Below are 24,482 nucleotides of genomic sequence, written 5' to 3'. Positions count from 1 at the left end.
AGAAAACGTTGTGAGAGAGCAGGTCTACCATCGTCAGGACACTGGCCAGCGGTCTCTATATGTACCACCTTCTTTACAGTAATTAACTCTGCGTTTCGTATTCACTGTAAACAGCGATTATTTTATTAAACATCATTAACCAGTTGACCTTTATAATGGTGAAGTGTGGTGTTTTCTTTGCGGTACGGACTGAATTATTATATATATTATTTAAACTGTCTTCGGCTTCAAAGGTCTCAGAATGTTAATCGTGTGATAATGAAATTAATGTTCATCGTTGATGAACAACTCCTGATGATGGAGGCAGAAACAGTATTTGAAAGTTTTAATATGAACTCCGTTCGTACACGGCTGATCGCCCAAAAAGACTTAATTGCATTTCCAATGAGGCATGTTTTCAACATCTGAATTGTAGGTTTATTAAATGAGTTAAGTGTATACTTTTATCCTATTTCTTAGTGCACAGGGGGTGTATAAAATACTACCGTTATTGATTTAATTCCGTGATGCAAAATTCTGTATTTGCATGAAAACAAACACGTTGAACGTGCGCTGAAGATAGAATAATTTAGTCCCATGTTTATGCAGTGAGTGAGCTTTGAGAAATACAGCACACATAGAATGATATGCAACAGTTACGTTGCCAACAGCGACAACGAAATCGTGACTTAAGACATCGATATTACACGAAACGATCACAGGCAGGTCGCGGGAATCTTGGCTTTCGGATTTTAAGAAAGATGGTTCCTGTAAAGCAGGACTTAACCTGTTTTCCTGTCAACTGAACATTGACATTTAGCAGACTGTCATTAATTTCGTTTATGATGCCAATGTGCTGTGTCTGCATTTTAATGTTTCCTACAACGAAGCTGTGAATTTCGTACATTTATCGCTTGCTACAAGAGTATGCAAATAATAAGGTTTTATTACAGTATATGGGTTAGTGTTGGCCTTAATGTTGGAGTTCACGGCTTCGACATTAGATACATGCACATTTCGAAATAAAAGTTTCTAGGAAGAAGTTGCGGCATTCTTTATTTCCATGTCATATTTATTTATTTTTATTTATTTAGTGTTCTGTCTGACGACAGGTCCATATGAACAGGATCCTTCCATCCTTTTCTCGGACTGGGACCTGTTCATATGTTTCATAGGCAAATGATCCAGAAGTGGTTTGCCATTGCCTTCTTCTGTGTGTGAATGGAGTAATTGTTGGGATGCCACGGAGGAAAACTCCGTGTTGCCTAGACCACGGCCTTGCCCAACACAAGTTATAAATTCGGGCACCGCCGGGAATCGAACCCGAGACCCCCAGGATTACAAGGCCAGCGTTCTAACTGCTAGACCACCTCATCTTATTATTATTTAGTGTTCTGTCTGGCGACAGGTCCATATGAACAGGATCCTTCCATCCTTTTCTCGGACTGGGACTTGTTCATATACGTTCTTGGCAGATGATCCAGAAGTGGTTTGCCATTGCCTTCTTCTGTGTGTGAATGGAGTAATTGTTGGGATGCCACGGAGTAAAACTCCGTGTTGCCTAGACCACGGCCTTGCCCAACACAAGTTATAAATTCGTGCACCGCCGGGAATGGAACCCGAGACCCCCAGGATTACAAGGCCAGCGTTCTAACCGCTAGACCAACGTGGCGCTTCCATGTCATATATAAACAGCAAATTAATATATGAGAGTTGTTATTCTGTTTTGATCAGCGGGGCATGTGTAACAACGGAGCTGACAAAAATGTACATTTACTTTTTTATTTTATTTTAAATAGGTCAACTGTCATATTTCCCCGTGTTTCTAGCGATTATTACTCGAGGCCAGCACAGCTGAGCTCTGCGCTCGAGTCGACGAAGATCATTTGTTCCATTCGGTCGAACTGTTTCATGGTTCAAGTCGTATTTAATATTTAGTAATTCTGTTAAAGCTTTTGTACTTTGATCTTTCGTTTAGTTATTCGATAAGTCTACACATTAATCACTCTTGACACATTATTACCAGTAGGCCTCTGGCAACCCACCGTTACAGGTAGGTATTTTTATGAGGTATCTTTTCGTATAAAAGCCTACGGTTTGATATCTTTATCAACCTGTTTCTTTTCACCATGTCTAACGCCATATTTAACTTCCTTTGTAGGACTTATTTTAGTCGAGGGAACATTCACAACAGAGTCTACTGATGTTGCTTATAATCTGTTGTTACTTCTCCTCGCAACTTCGGGTGTGTGGAAGTTCTGCGCTAACGAAAGAATGCATTTCGCAATTATTCGATTATTACTGTAACAACAAAGAAATATCCGAGTGAAGATATTTTTTTTAAAAAAAAATCGTAAATGATATAAGAAATTATTTATTAAACTGTCTTACAGGTGTTTTTGGTTGCAAATATAACACATTTATACTTGATATGAATACAGGTACAGCCCACGACTGTAATCTTGAGACTTGGAGGAATGCAAGGAAGTCCGTAGCGTTAAAGGCAGACGCTGTCTTCCCCCTTCACCCCACTTCCTCACCCCGCAAGTCTCAAGATTAAAGTCGCGGACTGTAGTTACGAGTGATAGTGCCATAATCAGTCATACCACATCGCGATGTTACAGTTCTATGTTTATAATAACATTATGCCCACAGAATTTTCATTTAATAGCAGTGACTAATAATTAGTAGAATTTTAAAACACGTCATCTGTTGTTACGAGTACAATGCGCAGTCCGTCAGAACACTAAAATGACCATTGGCAAATGCTTTTAATATCTGTGAAATATATAAAGAAAAGTAATAATATTCATTCATTGGAAATGTCTTAAAATTGTGACAATTCGAAACTCCATTGCCAACAACTCTGTTTTCTGCAAACGAACTGGTTAGAAGCAGTTTTATCATTCATCGCACGGACGGGATCTCGGGAGCGTCTCCCACATTGCATCAAGAAACTTCTTCGTCGAACAAAATGTCACCGTAGGTTGGAACTTTGGAGTTCATTTCCTTATTGTTCCTTGTTCCGTTGTCTCCTATAGCAGTCGCTTTGATTTAATTTCTATTCTGCAATAAGAGTTACTCTAAGAGAGACTCTAAGGGAAGTATCCGTTTAGTTCAGGAAATACTGAACAGGTTTTCTTTCATGTTCGTTCGTCCTTCTGCGTCTTTATTTGCTATTCTCGGTTGTACCTCGCCATTTCTCAGCTTCTCTCGTCAACAGTATTGACGTACTTCGAAAAATACTAACTCTATTTCGTCCCAGAGTGTAGCGAAGTTTTAAACTTAATTTTCGTGTAGTTTATATTTCGCTCACTGATGGAATTTATGTTATAAAAGAGCAATGTAAGTTGTTGAAATATACTACGGCTTTGCGTTGTTGGATTTCATAATTTGAGCACGCATACAAGTTTGGGACAGTTCGAATCATTAATATCGCAACACATGAAACTGACGTCAAGTAGGGACAGGGGTAGGAAAATGTTTCCTCTACTTAATGATTTGGATTCTCATGATAATAACCACTCAGAGTGCTTCTCCTTCTCCTTCTTCTTATTCTTCTTCGTCATGGGTTAGATGAGAAATTCGCACAAAACTTTATTAACAGGAAGGTAGAAAAGCACTTGAGAGACCTAGTTGTGGATGGGGGATTGTATTTAAGTCAGTTGTAAGGAAACCGGGTTTTAGGATGTGGGCTGGATTGAACCACTTCAGGGTAATTCCTGTCGTGGGATATTTTGAGCACGATATTGAACAAACTCGTTCCATAAAAGGCCACAAACTTTTTGACACTCTGTGTTTCTGTCTCCTTCACAAAGAGGACTCTGATGTATTTCTGGGTGAGGTGAGAGCCGTAGTTTATTATAGACTCTAACGAAGATGAATTCCTGTTTAAGAAGGCTAAGACAGGAATTTTTTACGGTGATAAAATGGATATCTGATACATTGGCTTCGTTCATCGCACTTTTCTTGGCTTTTGTTGCTTTATTGGAAGCGCAGTGAAAGCTCCTTGAAGCTCTAGGATGAAAGCTCCCTTGTAATACTGGCAATCGGATATTTTGAGCGCGCTGCGGCCATGTTTACTGGTTGTAAACCAAAGGTCATTATCAAAGGGTGGTCGCTATCATGTAATCTATTATAATCACGTTTCTGGACAATCATGAACGTCTAGTATCATCGCCCTATCTGTCTGTCCGTCCGTATGTTTGATTGTAACAACGTTTCTCGGGATTAAGAAAAAGTGTTCTGTCGGCATACAGATGTGTCATCGGTAATTGTGTAGCTGTAATGCATTATTGATAATAGAAAGATGCGTCGATAAAATATGAATACAATTATTACTGTAATGAAACCAAGTTATTTCACCTCTAATTGAAAGCCACACACGTGTATTATCGTTTAGACAAATTTTTCATTATTTTACGTATTTGTTGCACGTGTAGACTATTTTAATTCCACTATCCGTGGATAATGTCCATTGTCTGAGGTATTTTTTATGTACACGACGTTTCGGGAGGTGGTTTTACTCCCGTTTTAAGTGAGTTATTGTGATATTGACAGAGTTTGATTTTTATTATTTTTATCGTAAGGTACAGAGGTTGGGGTCGATCATAGGACCTTTCGTGTGTTGAGTGGACATTTCAGTTATTTTTATGACATTTTCGTACTTATATCGATATGGAATTTCTATCGAATAAAGCTCTGTTCGACCGGTATTAAAGTACTCCTCCAGTTTACCCAGGCGTGTCTCGTCGAACGGTTTCTATGGCAACTTTCTTCAACCGTACTTCATTTTCAATAGTAATGACGTCATAGGCATATTTATAATACTTGGGTGGCTCAGAAGTCAATGCGTGTAAGTCATTAAACTTACCGCAAAGGGAAAAATGCTTTATTGAGTAAGCAATGACATTGATACCAAATGTATATAAAAAAGTGTTTTATGAAAAATGTCGCTTTGACATTTTTTATTGGGATAAAATGTTTGCAGTACCAGGAAAAAGATAAGCAAAACCAGTTGAAGCAAGAAAAAAAAATATTTATTTTGTACAGTCTATACACAAACGTTTAAAGATTATTGGTGTTGTAAAAATTATATAATATTAAAACATTTTATTGTGTAAAAGAAAACAAAATAGCCTGAAGAAAATCAAGAGAAAAGACGGGAGTAGAGAGACAGACCGCAGAAGGTAGTGAAAATGAATGCTCTGTACGGGACGATTTGTTACACGAGATGAGTAGCTGGATTCCGATTAAATTGCGAACTAACGAGCTAAACAATCACATTCTATTAAGTTTGCAGCGTGGCTGATAATCAAAATTTGATAACGGAGCAGCAGAGAAATTGCTTCCTGACAGTCGCCGATAAAACCTGAGAGTGCAGGAGGACTCTTCTAATCACTGGCTGCCGCGTGACAGTGCACGGGCCTCAGTACAAAAGCGTGATAAGGCGTGCCGACGAAATAAAGGTTGTGCAAAGTGCTGTCAGTTTCCTTTTTTTCCGTCTTTCATTTTGATTGTCTTTCTCTTTCTTCCTGTGTGTGTCCTCTCGTTTTCTATTTCATTAATTTCCTGTAGCCACGGTGGTTTAGCGGTTAGAACGCTGGCCTTGTAATCCTGGGGTCTCGGGTTCGATTCCCGGCGGTGCCCGAATTTATAACTTGTGTTGGGCAAGGCCGTGGTCTAGGCAACACGGAGTTTTCCTCCGTGGCATCCCAACAATTACTCCATTCACACACAGAAGAAGGCAATGGCAAACCACTTCTGGATCATCTGCCAAGAACGTATATGAACAGGTCCCAGTCCGAGAAAAGGATGGAAGGATCCTGTTCATATGGACCTGTCCTCAGACAGAACACTAAATAAAATAATAATAATTTCCTGTGCCTTTTCTTTTCAATTATTCGTACATCTGTTTGCTATTCTTTCTTACAGTTTATTCCCAGAAGGGAGCTTACTGAAAAAGCACTCTGCTGCTGATATACCTTTATTCACTATTTTATTTCGTTACATGTCCGAGAATCTGCGAGAGAATGCCAGGTTTTATCCTTAAGAATTAATTTTCATTGCATTCCCCACTTCCTAAAGAATCGCGCGCAAACGTTGTTGAACATTCAAAGATTTGTATGAATGTAAACCGCCTTTAAGTGTCCCCTAGTTTAACTTCGGGACGCGATGCTGACCACCCTCTTCCAGTGCCGAGGTCAAGAATCGAGTAGGAGCTGTACCAACTCTCCCCCCAAGCGCCTACATGGCGTACAGAGGGACGGCTTTGCTTGTTTGTTTTTTTACTTTACTGGTTTAACTTATTCTATTTCACGAGAAGAATCAGGATCATGAAATTGAATGCCTGAAGTGTGTAAATCGTACATGTCAGTATTTTCATAACAAAGAGCATGAATTTCTCATACGACATATTGCACAGTGAAGTATCGTCATTGAATGAATGTTTAATGGTAGGATTAAAGTTAAGCAGCTGTCAGTGGGGAAGCTGAGACCTAACGCAGACCTTTAAATGTATACAATTCTTGGCGTCGGAGTACTAAATTGCAAAACACAGTCATCGCACAAAGACGCCTAATAAATAAATTCGAAAATGTCGTTGGCCTCATATAATGTCTGGAAAAGATGGTAAGAAAACAAGATAGAATTCACGAAGAAATTAAAAGAATATTAAATATGATAAAAGCTGTCTGACATTCGGTTCAGAATATTTATTATTTCCATCTCATGTTTAGAATAAACAACATATATTATTTGTCTCCTGTTTTGTATGGTTGTAAATACTCCTTTTTCACATTTTGGGAGGGCGAAAAATACCGTAGTCTTCATAATCGCCGCGTTGAGAATCTGGGATCTCTCTTTCTTTGTTGGTTTTCGAGATCGGACTTCCGAGAAAAATCTTTGTACCTGAGAGTGTTGAATTTACAATAATTATAATTAATAACATTTTTTTATATGCGCATGCTCGATCGAACACAGGAACCAGGGGGTGAGAAGTGTCGGCTCAGTGGCAACGAGTAGTTAGGTTATAAATGGGGGTACGAAGTGAGACAAAGTCAAAGCGCTGTTTTGTTGGTTATTATGTCGCCCATCTCAAGAGGTTCTCAAGTTTGTAACATGCTCTCGAAGATGGAAGAAGGGAAGATGTAAGGAGGTACAGGCTGTTTCGAAAGAATCAAACCCACTGGCAATGTGTTGTAATGATATGATTCTTGAAGGACTGAGTTTCTTCAGATCTAAAACTTCTTGACGATGGTGAAGAGTCAATTGAATAAAAATTTTCTTGGATATTATCCATCGTCTAGTAAATATAAAACGTAAAACGACGTTTCGGAGATGGGACTCTATCTCCTGAGATAGGGATTAGCTCTATCTAGTGGGCCCAGCTGTGTAGGAACCTGAAGACGGAGATAGAGTCCCATCTCCGAAACGTCGTTTTACGTTTTATATTTACTAGACGATGGGTAATATCCAAGAAATTTTTTTATTCAATTGATTCAATTGACTGAGTTTCTTTTTGGACACTCTGTATAAACAGTTGTCCGTACTCCCACAACGATGCAGTCGTAAAAGTACGAATTTCATTTACTCCGTAGAGTTATGTCAATGTAATGAGCTTTTAAAACAAGAGCTTAAAATTGTTTTCACAGTACCAGACAGTGACCTATCCTTTTATCTGTTATGAACTGGTATGCTGACTTGAATCATCAAGGGCCTAATGATGCTTCTTTGCAAGATGCTGATAAAATTGCCCGTTAATGATTTTATGAAACCTTCCGCAAGAACTTAAGAAAAGACTATGTTATAGATCATAATTTTGTACTTTATCTCCTTATGCCATGTTTCCTTATTAAGTACCATAATGGCGGTGAAAATTCCTTAATCATCTGTTTGTGGTTTATTTAACTTCGCTGTCCGTTCTTTAAAGTATACGCGTCCAATGATAGGATAATTAATGAATTGGAAGGGATGAAGGAAGGTGTCGTGGCCTATTGTAAGATACTACCCGGGCATTTGTCTGGAGGGGCTGAAGAATCATATTGAGTATCGATTAACCCTTTGAAGCTCGAAGCTCGTCTACATATTATTTAAGAATTGAGTCCGTACCGCAAAGAAAACACTACATTTCACCGTCACAAAGATCAATCTGTTATTGCTGTTTAAGGAATAAGCTTTTCGTGCATGTGCTATATTACAACAATAAAGAACATGTAGGAAGAACAACAAATAACAATGTCTATCGCTCGTCCAGATCAGGTTCTCGACATAACCTAGAACATTATCGACAAACATATTTTTATGGATGTTTTATTTTATTTAGTGTTCTGTCTGACGACAGGTCCATATGAACAGGATCCTTCCATCCTTTTCTCGGACTGGGACCTGTTCATATACGTTCTTGGCAGATGATCCAGAAGTCGTTTGCCATTGCCTTCTTCTGTGTGTGAATGGAGTAATTGTTGGGATGCCACGGAGGAAAACTCCGTGTTGCCTAGACCACGGCCTTGCCCAACACAAGTTATAAATTCGGGCACCGCCGGGAATCGAACCCGAGACCCCAGGATGTATCCCATAATATATGTTTGGTAGCTACATATCGCTGTGGCTTTCAGGTGTGCTGCGAGTTCCACGAATTTATAGAAATCATTATAGATCTTTCAGTCAGAGCGAGGCGCCGCTGTGGGCAATCTCCCTTACGAGAAGGAAGTTTCAGTGCGCCGTGAAATACACAAAAGAAGGCACTGGCATGACGTCAGCACCTTGGCACAATACCAATTCACTGGACGGCTGTGTTGCGATTGGATGGAATTCCTGTTCCCTTTGTTTTATATGCAGAGGAAGGTTTGTTTTGAAGGGATATTGAAACGAGCAGATGAGTATCTGTCCACGGAACAATGGAACATGATGTATGTGAGGACCATAAAAGAAATCTGCACCCAGATGTATTTCTCTGTGATGCTATTCGCTCGTCTTCCGTCTATAAAACAGGCTGCAGACACTAATATTCATTCACACGGTGCAAAAGAAAATCCTACCCAAGTTGATCACTTTCCATGCAGTCTTGTTATTTGCGAGAAGCTGATAGTGTCTTGTCTTCATAAAGAAGAGCCAGTCATCTGTTTCGTGTACTCGTAAATGTGCCTGGTACTTCCGGTTGATTCGCTAGAAATAATGAATTCAGCCGTGAAGATGGAGACAGCAACTTTAATGTAAATATCGTTACCATAATCATAATGTTTATTCCTTTTAGTAGCCAAAAAAAAAAGACATTCGTGACCAAACTGAGTTGCTTTCTGACATTCAGTTCAATAAATTATATTTCAATTTGGTTTGTTTTTTCACGAAAGTAAATATTGTAGTACATGTAACATTTCCACTTTTCTTTTTGGTACAGATAAGAAACTTTTTCTCCCTCTTCGAGGAAATGTAAGAGATTCAGAAACATTTTCAGAGAATAGTAGCCGAACCTTAAATCATTTTGTGGAACAGACCCGGACCTTCAAAGTCACGATGACAAATGACCCATCATCTTAAAGAACGTATGCAATTCATTTTGAGTGGCCTTGTTTTAGCGCAGCGTATTGGGACCATTATATATAATGAAAGTTTCGATCTATCGATTTTGTCTGTTTGGTTAAAACAAGATTATTATGCCATTTATCGGCATTTCGGTTCAAAAAGAGGAAATAGTTTGCTTCTTGAACACTATCTACTGCCAATTGGACCTCTATGGCAGGTTGAAGCTGCCTTCCAGACGGGGCCCACTGTTCCTTATTAAAGAGTCAGGAGGCTCAGCCCCCACCCCCGTACACGAAGTTCTTTGCAGAAAGATGCAAAGAGGACGGAAACAGATGAGGAATTTTATTTATTTAGTGTTCTGTCTGACGACAGGTCCATATGAACAGGATCCTTCCATCCTTTTCTCGGACTGGGACCTGTTCATATACGTTCTTGGCAGATGATCCAGAAGTCGTTTGCCATTGCCTTCTTCTGTGTGTGAATGGAGTAATTGTTGGGATGCCACGGAGGAAAACTCCGTGTTGCCTAGACCACGGCCTTGCCCAACACAAGTAATAAATTCGGGCACCGCCGGGAATCGAACCCGAGACCCCAGGATTACAAGGCAAGCGTTCTAATCGCTAGACCACCGTGGCGGTAGATGAGGAATAAGGAAATGTAACTCAGGAATGACGATTACTTTGAGCACAACGCGTGCGACTTTCTCGTTAGCGGGTGGCAAGGGCTGAGTCGGAATTCTGCGTAATCTTATTAGGCAGAAAATGCGCTTTTCTGTAGAAGGAAGAACTTTGACGCAGTTGGTGTTAATTCCTTGAAGCACTACGTTCGTTCAAATTATATAATCAAGATTGAAAATATCTACTCTTTGGAGCACACGGACATCGCAGAGCTGTTCGTCAAGCCACGCCCCGTTGGTGATTGTCTCGGAACAATTTGATCCAACGACATTTTTCATTTACATTGATTTTACGCTCCACTCTGCTTCTAGTGGGAAAACGCGTTCTCTCTAAACCAGGAAGTAGCCGGTATGTCTGCTGAGGAAGCTTTAGACTTATCTCCATGGACATAAGAAAGAAATATTCCAATATTTCGGTCTCTGAACCCAGCGCTGTGAGTTGTAACGATCCGACCGACTTGTAAAGTCGTAAAACTCTCTGGATTTTGAAGATCTACTTTATTTCGTTTTTAGTAACTGGTACTTTCAGATATGGACGTGGAGTCGTAGTGTCTTGACCCCGTATCTTGGATTTAAGAAGTCTGAATCCAAAGCACGTCTGAATAGCATTTAAGAATTCAGGCCGTACCGAAAAGAAAACACAACACTTCACCGTTATAAGTATCAAGTGGTTAACGTTGTTTAAGTAAATGATCGATGTTTACACTGTGAATCACGCAAATCATCGTAATATGAAATGTAGAGATCGCGACTGTTAAAGCAGGTGGTGCGATCGGAAAGTTTCAAGACTATGTCAATAGAGGGCGAACCGGATGTAGTACGAGCTTCTGCCGCTAGGGGGTGCGGCCTACATTCATAGTGAATCAGTGTGCCAGCCGGTATCATCGTATTAGCATTTGTTTCTTAGTTACGGGCGTTTTGGTAGTGCATTACACCGACCCTCCTGCGATTTCGGAATGGCGTGTGCATCAAATTTTGCCAAAACGGCTACGGAAACCTATGAAATGAGACGATAGAAGAGATTCAGGCAGAATCGCAGATGGTGCTTGACAGGCTGACAAAGAAAGATTTCCAGGGATGCTTCCAGGCTTGGCAGCGGCGCTGGGATCGTTGTGTTCACTCCCAGGGGAACTACTTCGAGGGTGATGGATGAATTTAATACCTGAGATAAGTGTACGGGTTTTTATACGCGCAGTCTTGAAACTTTCCGATCGCACCTCGTATAGTCACCACTAGGCTTTAGAGAGTTAACCAAGATCAGGAAGTGGCGTAGACTAAACCCCCGGTATTGTTTCTTCTGTTGGATGTTTGCCTTGTTTTGCAAGCCTGGCAGTCGGAAGGATATCGGCTTTTACGTTCGCCCTGAACCCTATCTCCGTGTCTAGCTTCCCGACTTTACTCTAACCCGTCTCTGTTATCACAGCTTCCATTGAAACTCACCGCTCCCTTGCCATTTGCTGGTAACCTTTCTTTGATCAGCGTCTTACACATGCAATACGCATCATTTAAATTCCCGTCTTCCCGTTTAAAGCCGTTTTATCCAAGCTCCAAGCTCTCACACCCAGTTGCTGGAAGTTAAACTTCAGGAATCATTTATTCACATCCTTGAATTTATTCCACGTATATTTCGGACTGTCTCTGCTAAAAAGACTCAGTTTCTATATACCTATGTGTAAAAATATTTTTTTTTTTTCACAACAAAGAACATATAATAAGGAGACAAGAAGGAAAGAGATATTAATTAAATGTGTAATTAACCTTCGTGTTTTATTAAAGGCTAAGAATTTCTTGGACATCAAAGCTAGCAGAATTTTAACAATTATTTATTTTAATCCGTCTTATCACAATATTTAAAATTTCTTATAATTAAGATAATAAAATATCATTGATGTTCCGTATCGATTGATCGATTTACATTTCGGAACATCCTTTACACAACATGTTTCAGTTTTTATAAAACCATCTTCAGATGTAAAAGATTTACGAACTTAAAACTCAAATATGATTCCATTTGGTGATGTTTCATGCCATTTGTTTTTCAATTTTGGGCGAATGTCGTAAAAGGGAGACGAAGAATGATAGTGATATTACGACCCAAATTATGAATATACGTTTTATGAATTATATTAATGTGACTCAGGTACTGTACTGTACTGGTGGGACCATTCTGTTAGTGGTGTTGAACTATACACCGTAATGTTTCGACCCAGATTGTCAGTGTCATCTGCAAGGAGAACGAGAAAAAACCTCGCGCATTAATTTCGAATACATTTTCGTGTTGTCATTTTAGTGAGAGAGAGAGAGCTGTCTGCAGTGATGGGGGTTCCCCCCACTAGGTTGTAAGCTCTCAACTTCGGGGAACAAGGGTCTGTAATATTTCACGGTCCTAGCGGAAACTATACGAACATCTGCACAATATCGCGCTAACTGAATCTGCTTTGGCTGAATTGATTTTGCATGGCAGCTTGATAAATTACGTGGAAGTACTGAGATTTATTTCTGTCTGCCTCTTACTGGCTCAATGGTTCGCTAGCTGAACGCTCCGTAAAAGATGGCTGGCTGTCTTCCGGACTGTAACACCGTGTAGTCTAGCAGAAGTTTTACCGACGTTTCAGAGGCCCTTGCTGCTCACATCATTACGTCGATGAGTAAAGGTTAGTAAAACGTAACGCAATGCCAGTCTGAATTAATGAAAGACCAAGAGGCCGGTGAAAAATCAAATTGAATGTTACTTAAGACTGTATTGCACCCTTGACAATCGTCCACTCCCCCCCCCCACAATCACGTAGTCTATTGATTTATTGGTTACTACGTCATTTAACGGCTGTGTCTAAACTCCAGGCGGCGTATAGTGTGGCATCAGATGGGAAGATGATGATGAATGATGATGGTACTGTGAAGGCAGTCGCTCTGGAAAACCGATAAACACTACGAAACACCTGGTACAGACGGGTAATCCGACCGAGGTTCGAACCGAACACCGACACAGTGTACATGTACGTTGTCTTTACAAATAGAGATCACAAATGCACACAGAATTTTGGCTGGAAATCCTGAATGTAAGAAACCACTCAGAAGAGTTAAGTTCAGAGGGGAAGATAATATTAAAATGGATATAAAGAAGATAATACGTGAGGGTGTAATTTGGTACGTTTTGTACGAGCGGTCACTGACTGGGAACCTGCGTAGCTGAAAATTTATCTGCTTTCCCTATAAATGCAGTGTCTCATGCTACGTCCAGCTTTATCTTCTTTCTGTTTTCTGGCTTCAGAGGGTTAACGATGATGTCTTTGCTAAGTTCGTTGTTCACAACCGACCAGTCGCTACAGTCCTCAAATTTCTAAACTCTTTAACGACGTTTCGTTGCAGTGTTGTTTGACTGTGTGTGTACGTTGCTAGAGATGAAATTTCGGATCGTTACTGAAGTGCCGGCGGCAGAGGGCTGGATTACCCATCCCCGTCTGCTGGTTCTCACCCTGCAGACTGCGGTGCTATGCATATCTACTGCTGACGTAGGCAGGGGTGCCACAAGTGTTCGTGGCAATTGAATAAGGAAGTTACTTCAACAATAATTTTAGTACTACAGGTTTAGTCGATTTAATAAGACTTTGTGGACATAGTAAAACTTCGGCTTTCAAGGACGTGCCCCGTCGATTATAAAAAAAAATATCCGTTTCGACAAATATTTGAGTTGCCATCTTCAGGGTGATTGTTTAATTGTTGGGCGTTTTTGCAAAGCTCCATCAGTCAGCACAATGAAACCAAACTTTCCATCCAATGTGTTCCTTATACCAGGCTACCGTAAACCCCCAATCATTACATTCCTTGAAGATGGAAAGTGCTCATCCCCGAAAGCCGCGAGATCCTGAGGACAAGATGATATGGTGATTTGAATTTAAATCCTGGGCGAACCTGCCTCCAGACCAGCTAAGTCACGCGTTTATAAGCAGTTATCGAGTAAATATTAACTTATTTTTTGGCGGATGTCTGCTGAACCATCACGCGACCTTTGTACCACTACGCCAGTACAACGCCGTAACAGGGTCAGAGTTGGCCACGCATAAATCTCAGCGACGCATAACTGTCGTATGCAAATGAGTGTTGAACGGACCACACTGCGATAGAATGTTACAGAATTTCGTATTTTCTCTTCATGAGGCAGAAGTGTGACAGGGCAGTGGAGGTGTTCTGTCCACTAATATTGGGGTGAATGGAGGAATATAAAATGGGTGGGTGGTACATATAGTTACCACTGGGCTTTAAAGAGTTAATTGAATAATCTCTTCTCCAAGACCGATGCCTCAAGTGTCCTAAAGGGATATATTAAGTATATATTAAATCTTGTCCGTCTAATCACAATACTTCTTATTAAATATTAAAATATTACAATAATTAACATTTAAAATATTTAAAATATTAAATGATGTTCTTTATCGAAATATTCGATTTACATTAGACCATCATTTTTCACGTTTCAGTTCCTAAAAGAACCATCCTCAGGTGTATATAATTATATAAAACTTCAAAACGATCAATAATTCAAATACAATTTTTCATATATTATGCTAGCGTACATTTTTATCAGATTTTTACCATATTTTTTCCTAAAGGGAGTTTCTTTCCAAATATCTGCGCAGTAACAGTTGGAGTTTCCGATTGTAGTTTGGAAGGTGCAAAGTTCAATTCCGGGGACCGTCCTTGTTTATTCCTCATAATATCTACACGATACAACCAAAAGCCATGATAATATTACGATTTTTTTATACAAATGCTTTCGTGAACGAATACAGTTTTTAAAATAATGTTATTGTAATTATTTCATTCGGCCGTGAACTAAATATCATATTTAAATTATAATATATTTTAATTTCAATTAAAAATGTTGGAATATTTGCTGTGTTGAATTGAGTGCTGTGCCGACAAATGGAAAATACGTCTCGATGGAATTATTGTCGTAATTGGGCCGAGGGGTTGCAGGTACGTAGATGATTGCAGTGGCGTGAAGACAACGGGAGGGCAGTGGCGTGCATTACACTAGTCTCGTTATAAAGGGATTCCAGAGCATGCTTTTCCTTTTCAGACACGTGTCACCATTCAACACGCATACTTAAAGAAGAACAGAATATTGCAAAATCATGCAACTATTTATTTTCATTCTTATTTCTTGTATTTCTTTCCCCTAGTTTCACTTTTCTGTTAATCTGTTAAAGCCCACCTCGTTTGATGTTCGTCTAACCTCTGCAGTTTAAAAATGCTTCTCATGTATTCGCAATCGAACTTGTTTTATTAATATAATTTCGACCCTGTTTGTGAAAATATTTTCCCTCCTTTCAGTTAGTGCAGTTCCTGCCCTAATCAAAAATATCGTCTGAGCCAAGTGACTGTGGCAGTTGGTACAGCAGATGATGCATGATCATGGGCCATCCTGCCTGCCACCCTCGTCTCCTGACGTCATAAGTTTCGTTCTCTTTCGCATGAAATCCTACGAGGAACAAAGGTTCGTGAAGTATGGACTCGGGAGGGGTCAATTGACGTCACCAGGGGGGTCACGCCCTGCAATCTGCAGTATGTTAGCACTGATGAGACTTGGCAGTAAACTGTTGGCGCTACTTTTCGTGTCCGTTGAGATGAGTATCTTCTGGTATCCCAGTTTCGTGTCTGTAAAACACTTTCCAGATGTCAAAATATAGGATGTTCACGCCAGCTGTGTCTCTCGTGAACATCGCAGTTTTGTAAACAAACTTATAACATCCGAAGCGGGCTCTTGTGAACATGATTATGAACAATATTGTTGTCTTCTTCTGTGTTGTTGGATTGTGTAGTCGGGTAGATGTTCACCGACGTTTCAGAGGTGCTTGCTACCTCATAATCATTCCAGAAGACAGCCGTCTTCGTACTGACCGCCGTGAGATCTTGAAATCTCACGTGATAATGAACTTTCGGGTTCCATGGAAGGCGGTGGATTTCGTGACCAGCTGAGCGATTGTCAGCTTCTCAAGAACGACTCTGCTCGTTTTCAGTTTAAATGTTTCTTTTCCGTCCAGAAGCGCTGAGTAAACTCTTGTTGAAAGAATGTAAGTTGAAGAGATAGCAAACTTTTCTCACACGCGATGTCGAGAGGAAAACAAGAAAAATAATAGTGTTTTCGAGTGTTTGAATGTTTACAAAGAATTGTAAATTTGGTTTGGGTTTGGGCATGAAAGGGTTAAGGCACTACTGGGAAGTTTTGTCTTTGCTGTTAATTTTTTAAGTTGTGCGAATTGTAACCTGTGTCGGGAGTTGTGAAAAATTATCCACTGGTGTGGCCAGCTTCATTATTTGAAGATGACCGTCTTCTGGGTTGTAGCATCCCCCGGATGATGGAAGCACCAACGGCCTCTGTAACGTTGGTAAACTTCTACCGAATTACACGGATCTACAACCCAGAAGACACCGCCGTGAAAACCTCAAATCCTACCTCATTATTTCTTTGACATGAAACATGAGATGGGTGAATTGCGTTATGTATGCGAAGTGTAGTATTTTCCAGACTGTCATACGTTCTGTCTGCATTGTCGGTGCTAATTAATCATCTCTGGGACAAATTAAAGCTTGCTACTTGATTAAAGTCTTTGGTGTTCAAGGTGACGTCAGTCTAAGAGTCCTTTATAAAGTTTCTAGTTACGAAAGGGATTTAAGTGAAGATTAAATGACAACGTATAATTTGTCCCAAACCTCCGCTCATTTAAACGCCATGGAGATGACAAATTTGGATCTGGTGCCTACCTCCATCTGTCTGTGACACAGGTTCCATATACTTGCGACAGGGAGCACTGACATTACATGAGAAGTATAATAATTAGCTACGGTCTCCATGCCAACCATTAGACGACTAATGGGTTAATTAGCTGTGTAAGAGAAAAGACACTTCATGTTCGTAGCACAGTTAATTTCATTAGGCCCATCAGAGTCATTATCATGATTCGCTGCGAAAACTTGTATGGGAACAGCTCAGTTAAAATGTTTTAAGTACACATCACAACCTCAAGAATGCAATTGTCGAGGTTCTGAACCGTACAGATGACGTTACTCACTTGAGGCTGTTGGAGTCTGTGGCACTATTTGGCGAAAGAATAAATGCAGATGTCGTACATTCTCGTTCTGTTGCATCGGCCAAAACTCAACATCTATTTAAAAATTGCTGTCTTATCGGATATTGCACCGTGTAGTCTATTGGCTGGCGTTTCAGAGGTGATTACTGCCTCCATCATCAGGCCCATTAATTAATGAAGAGTGTTACAGCAGCTTGCGACAAGTTAGAAGACTCAGACTCTCTCATTTGTGTTTTTCTCTTTCTTAACGAAGTGTCATGCTTTATACTTCGAATCACGTGTTACGTTCCGTGCGTAACGTTGCGGTTGTGTGATAACGCTCCTGATTCGTTTTTGCGATGTCCCGAGTTCAAATCTCGGCTCGCGGACCTGCTATCCTGACTGTGGTTTCTCATTTCTTTCCGTGTATCCTCCATGAAAATGCCTTAAATTAATCCGGTCCGATTCACATCCCTTCCATTTCATTATTCGTTGGAGGTCCCGTCATTGGACGCTCATAACCATTCAATAAACTGTTACTAAATATATATTTTAAATCTTGTCCGTCTAATCACAATAATTCTTATTAAATATTAAAATATTACAATAATTAACATTTAAAATATTTAAAATATTAAATGATGTTCTTTATCGAAATATTCGATTTACGTTAGACCATCATTACCATCTTATGTTACTAAATAAATTAATAAACTCCGCTGTTAGTTTGTAGTCCATTTCACAATGGTAACGCTCAGTTTGTTGACTGTGGTCGATGCGTCGACCCATTTCATGTATGAGTGAACATTAAAAATATATTAAAATTAGCCGTCAATCACAATATAATATTATTAAAAGATTAAAATATCATTTTACGTTCCCTATCGAGTACTCGATTTACAAGTGGAACATACACGACATGTTTCGGCTATATATAGCCATCATCAGGTGTTATGTATTTAAACTTTTCACTGAATTACTGATTTTTTACTGATTTTTAATGATTTTTAGTCTTCATTCTTCTTATGATGTTCTTGTCCTTTATATTGTTTCTTCATTCGTTGTAGTATCACAGGTCACTAATATGTTTGTATCTTATGAGTGAACATGATTTAGAGGCGGGGGTGATACTGACAGGCGAAAATCCGAAGGACTCGGATAGGAGCCTGTCTCAGTGTCTGTCACTTTGTACGCCACAAATCTCATGACGACTTACGTGGTCACGAACGCGGGGCCTCCGCTATGAGAATCCGATGGCTTACAGGGTGGTTATGAACGTTGAATCGAAGCTACTTGCTTGTGTTGCAGGCGATAAACATAAAAGTTATTTATTGTTTGCAAAGACTCCATTATTTGTTATTTCTTCTGTCCTTCATAAAGACTTGGCTTATCCTTCCATAGGGCGGTCGTAACTATGTGCGGTGTCTGGCTTAATGGTCGATAAATCCGTTTTGTTGGTTGGGGTGGCTTCCACTGACGCGGTGTTCGTAGCAAGTTTCATGGTTCAAAGGATATGACACACGCAGACACAAATGGATGGGTGTGGCGCCACAAGATACGTGCTTGGTTATTACACGGGACACCTTGTATTGATAATCTATCGAAACCTAGGAGTCTGCTATGGATTGGAGGGACAGGGAATGCACACGAAATTTTCAAGGGGAAACATTTAGAAAAGCCTTCGTTTGGAAGAATAAGAACATAACGTTTGATCTTAGGGAATTTGGTTTGTTAGGATGAGTGGGTGGAACTGGCTCACGATAGTCTCCAATAGCGGACCTGTGTGTGTCATGTACCAAATAATTAGTTTGGTGAGTTTGTTAAGTTCTTGAACTTATGGTACAAGTCAGGTCACTGGCAACACACCTTTACCATCAAATATCGTAAAGGATGTTTTAGCACTGTTAATATTTCTTAGTAAGGGGAAATGTTTTTAGGACAGCATTCAGCATGAAGTCACGGCTTCAAGATCGAGTCAATTCTCCTCTTAGACAGGAATTACTTGGCATCCAAACACTGACCACAGATAACCACCATAGAGAATGGTGTATTTAATATCGGCACACATGTTTATGATGAAAATCATGATTTATTTTGTATCGTTTTCGCTGTGGAAAATATTAAATAAACACAGTTTATACTGTAAAATGATCGAACGTGCCACTAGCAGTGTCGATTTACGCCAATTGATTCCATGTGCATTCCCATTCAATCGACCTTTTAATTACGTACAGACATTAACTCTCACCACCACCACCTACCTCGCCGTCATATCGGAATTTCCTGGGTCACAGATGGTGACATTTACATTTGCATGCCATGTGCAAAACTGTTAATGTCTTGCCTATAAAACCAATGCGACCGCCACGTGACTGCTTGTCTCTCAGACCACTCATTCCGTTCCCAAGCAGCGAATCAAAAAATTCCCGAAAATAACATCCCTTATGGCAAAGCTATTTGTGGATTTTCGGTCACATAAATTGTAAACTGGAATTAAAATACACAAAATAAAATAGTGTAGTTGCGTCATATTGTGATTTATTGAATTAAAATTAAATTATTTGGTTATTCCGTCAAATCACAATGTATTTAAAATAAGATAATTAAAATCATTAAAATATCATTCTTTGTTCCATATCGAATAATCGATTTACAATTGCTGTTCCAATTGTAAATCGATTATTCGATATAGAACAAAGAATGATATTTTAATTATTTTAATTATCTTATTTTAAATACATTGTGATTTGACGGAATAACAAAATAATTTAATTTTAATAAAATACACAAATCAAATTCGATGCAACTCAATCGACAAATTTTCTTATTGCTATTTAAGTTCCTCCTGAACCACGTCGATGCCACTGGACACGATCCTGAGCCAGTTCAATCCACCTACTAATTAATTCGTTTAGAACTTACGTAAAAGTGTCAGTTGTAATTGACGGGCCTATTTAAATAAGAATGTAAATACTTGTACAGTTTTGACGTTATGGGAAGATTCAGAACACTGAGACATGGCGTCCCCGCTTTGTGTGTATGGACGTCTGAAAATGGGGAAAAAGAGAGGGAGTGAGTGTTAAATCGAGTGAAATCTGACTGGTTTATTGGCACGGGGGGTGGGTGGGATTGCAACACATTTTTCAGAGGATTTACCGACTGATGCTGAAGTATTAGAGACATCCGTTCATGATGGCAAACAGAATTGGGTCAATACACCTAATTGATATGGTCGTAGTACGGACTTTGCATACTTACCAATCCGAATTAGTTAATGTGGAATCTATGAATTTTGCATTGGAGTGCACCATCGGGAAAGTCCCAGGAAACAAAGAGTGACTGGAACTGAATGTGTCAGCTTCTGGTCTATGATGACGGTAATTTATTGTGTGAGAACGTAAATCTCGCAAAGAAAATTCCAGAATTTGGCTTTATTCTGGTTTGTTGCGACGTGTAGTCTGGTCCAAGTTTACTGACGTTTCAGAGTTAATTGCTGCCTCTATCAGGACGTATTGATGGTGGAGGCAGCACGAATCTCTGAAACGTCGGTGAACATGGCGCAACAAACCAGAATACAGCCATCTTCATACTCACCTCAAATCTCAAAAACACACAAGCTCTGTTATATTCTAAGAAGGAAGTTGGTTTAGAAGTAAACGTGGATAATACCAAGTATGGATGTGAAGCTTTGTCTCTCACGTTAAGGAAAGAACATAGATCGAGGATTTTTAAGGGATGAAGTGGCAGGAGGATGCAGAAAACTGCGCGCTACATGGCCCGCCTATCTTATCCTATTTTCTTTAATCATCCTATTCTGATTTCTAAGAACCTGAAAATTAAAGTATACAAAACAATAATCTTGCCTGTTGTTTTGTATGGGTGCGAAACATGGTCTCTCACTCAGAGGGAGGAACACAGATTGCAGGTGTTTGAGAACAGGGTGTTGAGGAGGATATTTGGGCCTAAGAGGGAAGACGATGGGGCATGGAGAAAACTGCATAATGATGAGCTTAAAAATCTGTACTGCTCCCTCAGTATTGTCAGGGTGATTAAGTCGAGAAGAATGAGATGGGCTGGGCATGTAGCGCGCATGGATGGGGCTACAGGTGTGCACCGGGTATTGGTTGGGAAGCCTGAGGGGAAGAGACCGCTGGGGAGACCTAGACGTAGATGGGAGGATAATCTCAGGTGGAGACTGGATTTTGTTGGCCCAGGACAGGGTCCGGTGGAGGGCTTTGGTTAATGCGGTGATGAACCTTCGGGTTCGGTAAGCCATCTAGTTAGTTAGTTAGAATAATATTAATTACTGAGCTCCTCATTATGCATAGGGGAGTTGAAAATACAATGTATTGATTGTAAAGCCTCTAGGGAGAAAACCACTCAGGAGACCTAGGTGTAGATGGTAGGATAGTTATAAATCGTAGGGAAATGTGTATGGAGGGTATGGATTGGATTAATCTGGCTAGGGGTAGGGACTGTTGGTGGCTCTTGTGAACACGATAATGAACACACGGGTTACATAAAATGCTGGGAGTTTCTTTACTAACTGCGCCAACTGTCAGCTTCTCAAGAAGGACTCTGAAGCCGAAGGCAGTATGTTTCCGAAACGAAGGTCCAAAGGGCGTTTCTACCTACAAGGCCGGCGTCAACATGTTTGACAGCTGGTTTCGTCCCCGCCCCGGATCCCCGCAACCCGTAACCTGCTGATGTAGTGAAACTCGTTATTAAAATGAGATGTAGGTCAATGTTGGAGTTGCTGTCAACTGTTTACGGAGAGAAACGTCTTGTACTCGTGTGGCTCGTTGGTCTAGGGGTATGATTCTCGCTTAGGGTGCGAGAGGTCCCGGGTTCAAATCCCGGACGAGCCCAGTTTTTTTTTTGTCTTTTTTATTCATTTCATTTGAGGCGATAATGAACAGTTACTTTAAGATTCTGCGCATGCGTGTTGGAAAGAATGTATTTTGGTGTCCTAGGGCAGATACTACTAAAATGATACTTATGAGCTGTTGAGATAACGATCAATGGATTTTCGATTTCCGTAAGAACAGAATTGGTTGTAGATCTGCTGAGTGACTGTCAGTTGCTTATACAATGTTGTCAGTTTAGTCAGTGTGTCAGTTTAACTGTTATTAATCGTTATAACACTGTTTAGTCTTTGCTACTGACAGCGTCGTTAAATAAACCCCAGACAGTCCTGACCTATTACAGAGGATTTCCCACGTCAGTGTTGATCTTCTGGGTTGATGCCTGCGTTTCGTAAGGAGCCTACTTCCTCCTGACGAATCCACCGCGCGTCGTAACAACCCAGAAGACTAACCAACACCTGCATGTTTTATTTTTACCTCACATATCGTGATGTAGAACCTGTCTCGTCTCATGTCAGCTCGCTGACCACGGTTTGAGGAACGACCTTTAACGCTCAGCGCCTTCGCCATTTCGTTTATTCGCCTCACGACGCCGATCTAATTTAAAATCATAAAATGATAAAATGCAAATTTCTGAAGCAATATCAAACCACGTAAATCTAAGGTTTCTGTTTAATTCAGTTGGCGGTTTATAAATCACACGTGTAAACCTGCTTAATGTTTCGTGTCTTAAAGCCTCAGTTTTATCTTAATATGCAAGCTTGGAGGGTGAAATTACCTCCCTCCCCCCCTCGATCCACATTTAGTAACGCATTCGGCACCTGCATTTTTCTCCCCTATTCCTCCTTCCTCATCCCTTCTCCTTCTTCATCCCTCCTTATTCCGCATTGCAACCATAAATATATCATAATGTATTCTGGCTTTGTGGGTTTATATAGCAAAGGCACGCAACTTACCCATTATGTGTTTACGTTTAAGAATAACGACACGTATCACATGAGACAGTGTGACCAACATTACTAAATGGATCCAGTAAATACTTAGAAGGGCGATTTGAACACTCATTTTGTAGTTTAAAGAATGATAAAAAATGGCGGCCGTGTTTAAAGGATTTACTACGTCGGAGGAAAATTTGTTCGGGGCATGTTGGTAGCGCATCCCACACAACGTGTTTTGTACAGCGTCCTTCGGTAATGAAAAAATGTACATAATGTACAGACTTTCAGTCTTAAAAATTGTGTTTGTTAATTATGATGATGTTGGCGCCGTGTGCACTCGTCGGGAGACGCTAACGTTTCTAAGAAACTGTCTTCATTGGCTAGATATTGTAAGCTCGATAATCAGTCTGTTGTGAGAAAGGTACTAACCATTAATAAAAGGTGGACAATTTCTTGGTTACCCGAGCGATTATCAATTTATCAATAAGAAATTTTCTTCGTGAAATTTTAGATTAATTTAAAACCCGTGCAGATTATTTTTCAATTTAAAAGTATTATGAAATCTTCTCGGGCTACGAGTTGTGTCAGGTGGTTTAAAGGAGAAAACACTCAATGTCTCGAGAACCATCTTCGTGTTCGTCCTCAGGGGTTTCTCCATTAAACCACCTGACACGGCTCGTAGCCGAGAAGGATTCATTGTTTTTTTTTTAAATCTGTTTGACTCATACCCTGTTATAAGATAGTGTAATTGCGTCATATTGTGAATATTCTAACAATTATTTATTTTAATCCGTCTTATCACAATATTTAAAATTTCTTATAATTAAGATAATAAAATATCATTGATGTTCCATATCGATTGATCGATTTACATTTTGGAACATCTTTTACACAACATGTTTCAGTTTTTATAAAACCATCATTAGGTGTAAATTATTTACGAACTTAAAACTCAAATACACCTGATGATGGTTTTATAAAAACTGAAACATGTTGTGTAAAAGATGTTCCAAAATGTAAATCGATCAATCGATATTGAACATCAATGATATTTTATTATCTTAATTATAAGAAATTTTAAATATTGTGATAAGACGGATTAAAATAAATAATCATACCCTGTTGTTTGTATAACGTCGGTGACTTGTTTGTGAACTTATTTCGTGGATTATGTGAAGGTTTGCGCCTGGAGTCACTGAGGAAGAAAATGCTGTCTGTGATCGATATTTAGAATGGGCGTTGAACCAAATATCTATAAGTTATTGTGGACGATTTGTAAAACTCTTCCTTCGATTTATGTAATTATCTTTCATAAAATGAAAGTAATTACATCGTGGATAAATGATACTTCATTAATCACTGAATTGATAGGAAGTAGGAACGCCGTAGATGTGCGTCAACTTCACCGACACTGAAGTATGTAATGTAGTCT

At 39.7% G+C, this 24,482-nt stretch overlaps 2 protein-coding genes and 1 non-coding gene across 5 annotated transcripts in view; 2 read left to right on the top strand and 1 right to left on the bottom strand.

The window, feature by feature from the left end:
• The window catches only part of LOC110828757 (uncharacterized), a 161,582-nt gene that overhangs the window by 75,000 nt on the left and 62,100 nt on the right, over positions 1-24,482 (top strand). The gene's annotated exons all lie outside the window — the stretch shown is intronic.
• The window catches only part of LOC110828765 (uncharacterized), a 101,043-nt gene that overhangs the window by 42,937 nt on the left and 33,624 nt on the right, over positions 1-24,482 (bottom strand). The gene's annotated exons all lie outside the window — the stretch shown is intronic.
• TRNAP-AGG (transfer RNA proline (anticodon AGG)) lies at positions 22,044-22,115 on the top strand. Its single transcript has one exon. It is a non-coding gene; the product is annotated as a tRNA-Pro (tRNA).

This window comes from Zootermopsis nevadensis, unplaced genomic scaffold (genome assembly GCF_977971745.1).
Source record: "Zootermopsis nevadensis isolate Lab colony 2312 unplaced genomic scaffold, Znev_1.0 Znev_ptg000004l, whole genome shotgun sequence".
NCBI lineage: Eukaryota > Metazoa > Arthropoda > Insecta > Blattodea > Termopsidae > Zootermopsis > Zootermopsis nevadensis.
This window is presented reverse-complemented; position numbering and strand designations above follow the sequence as displayed.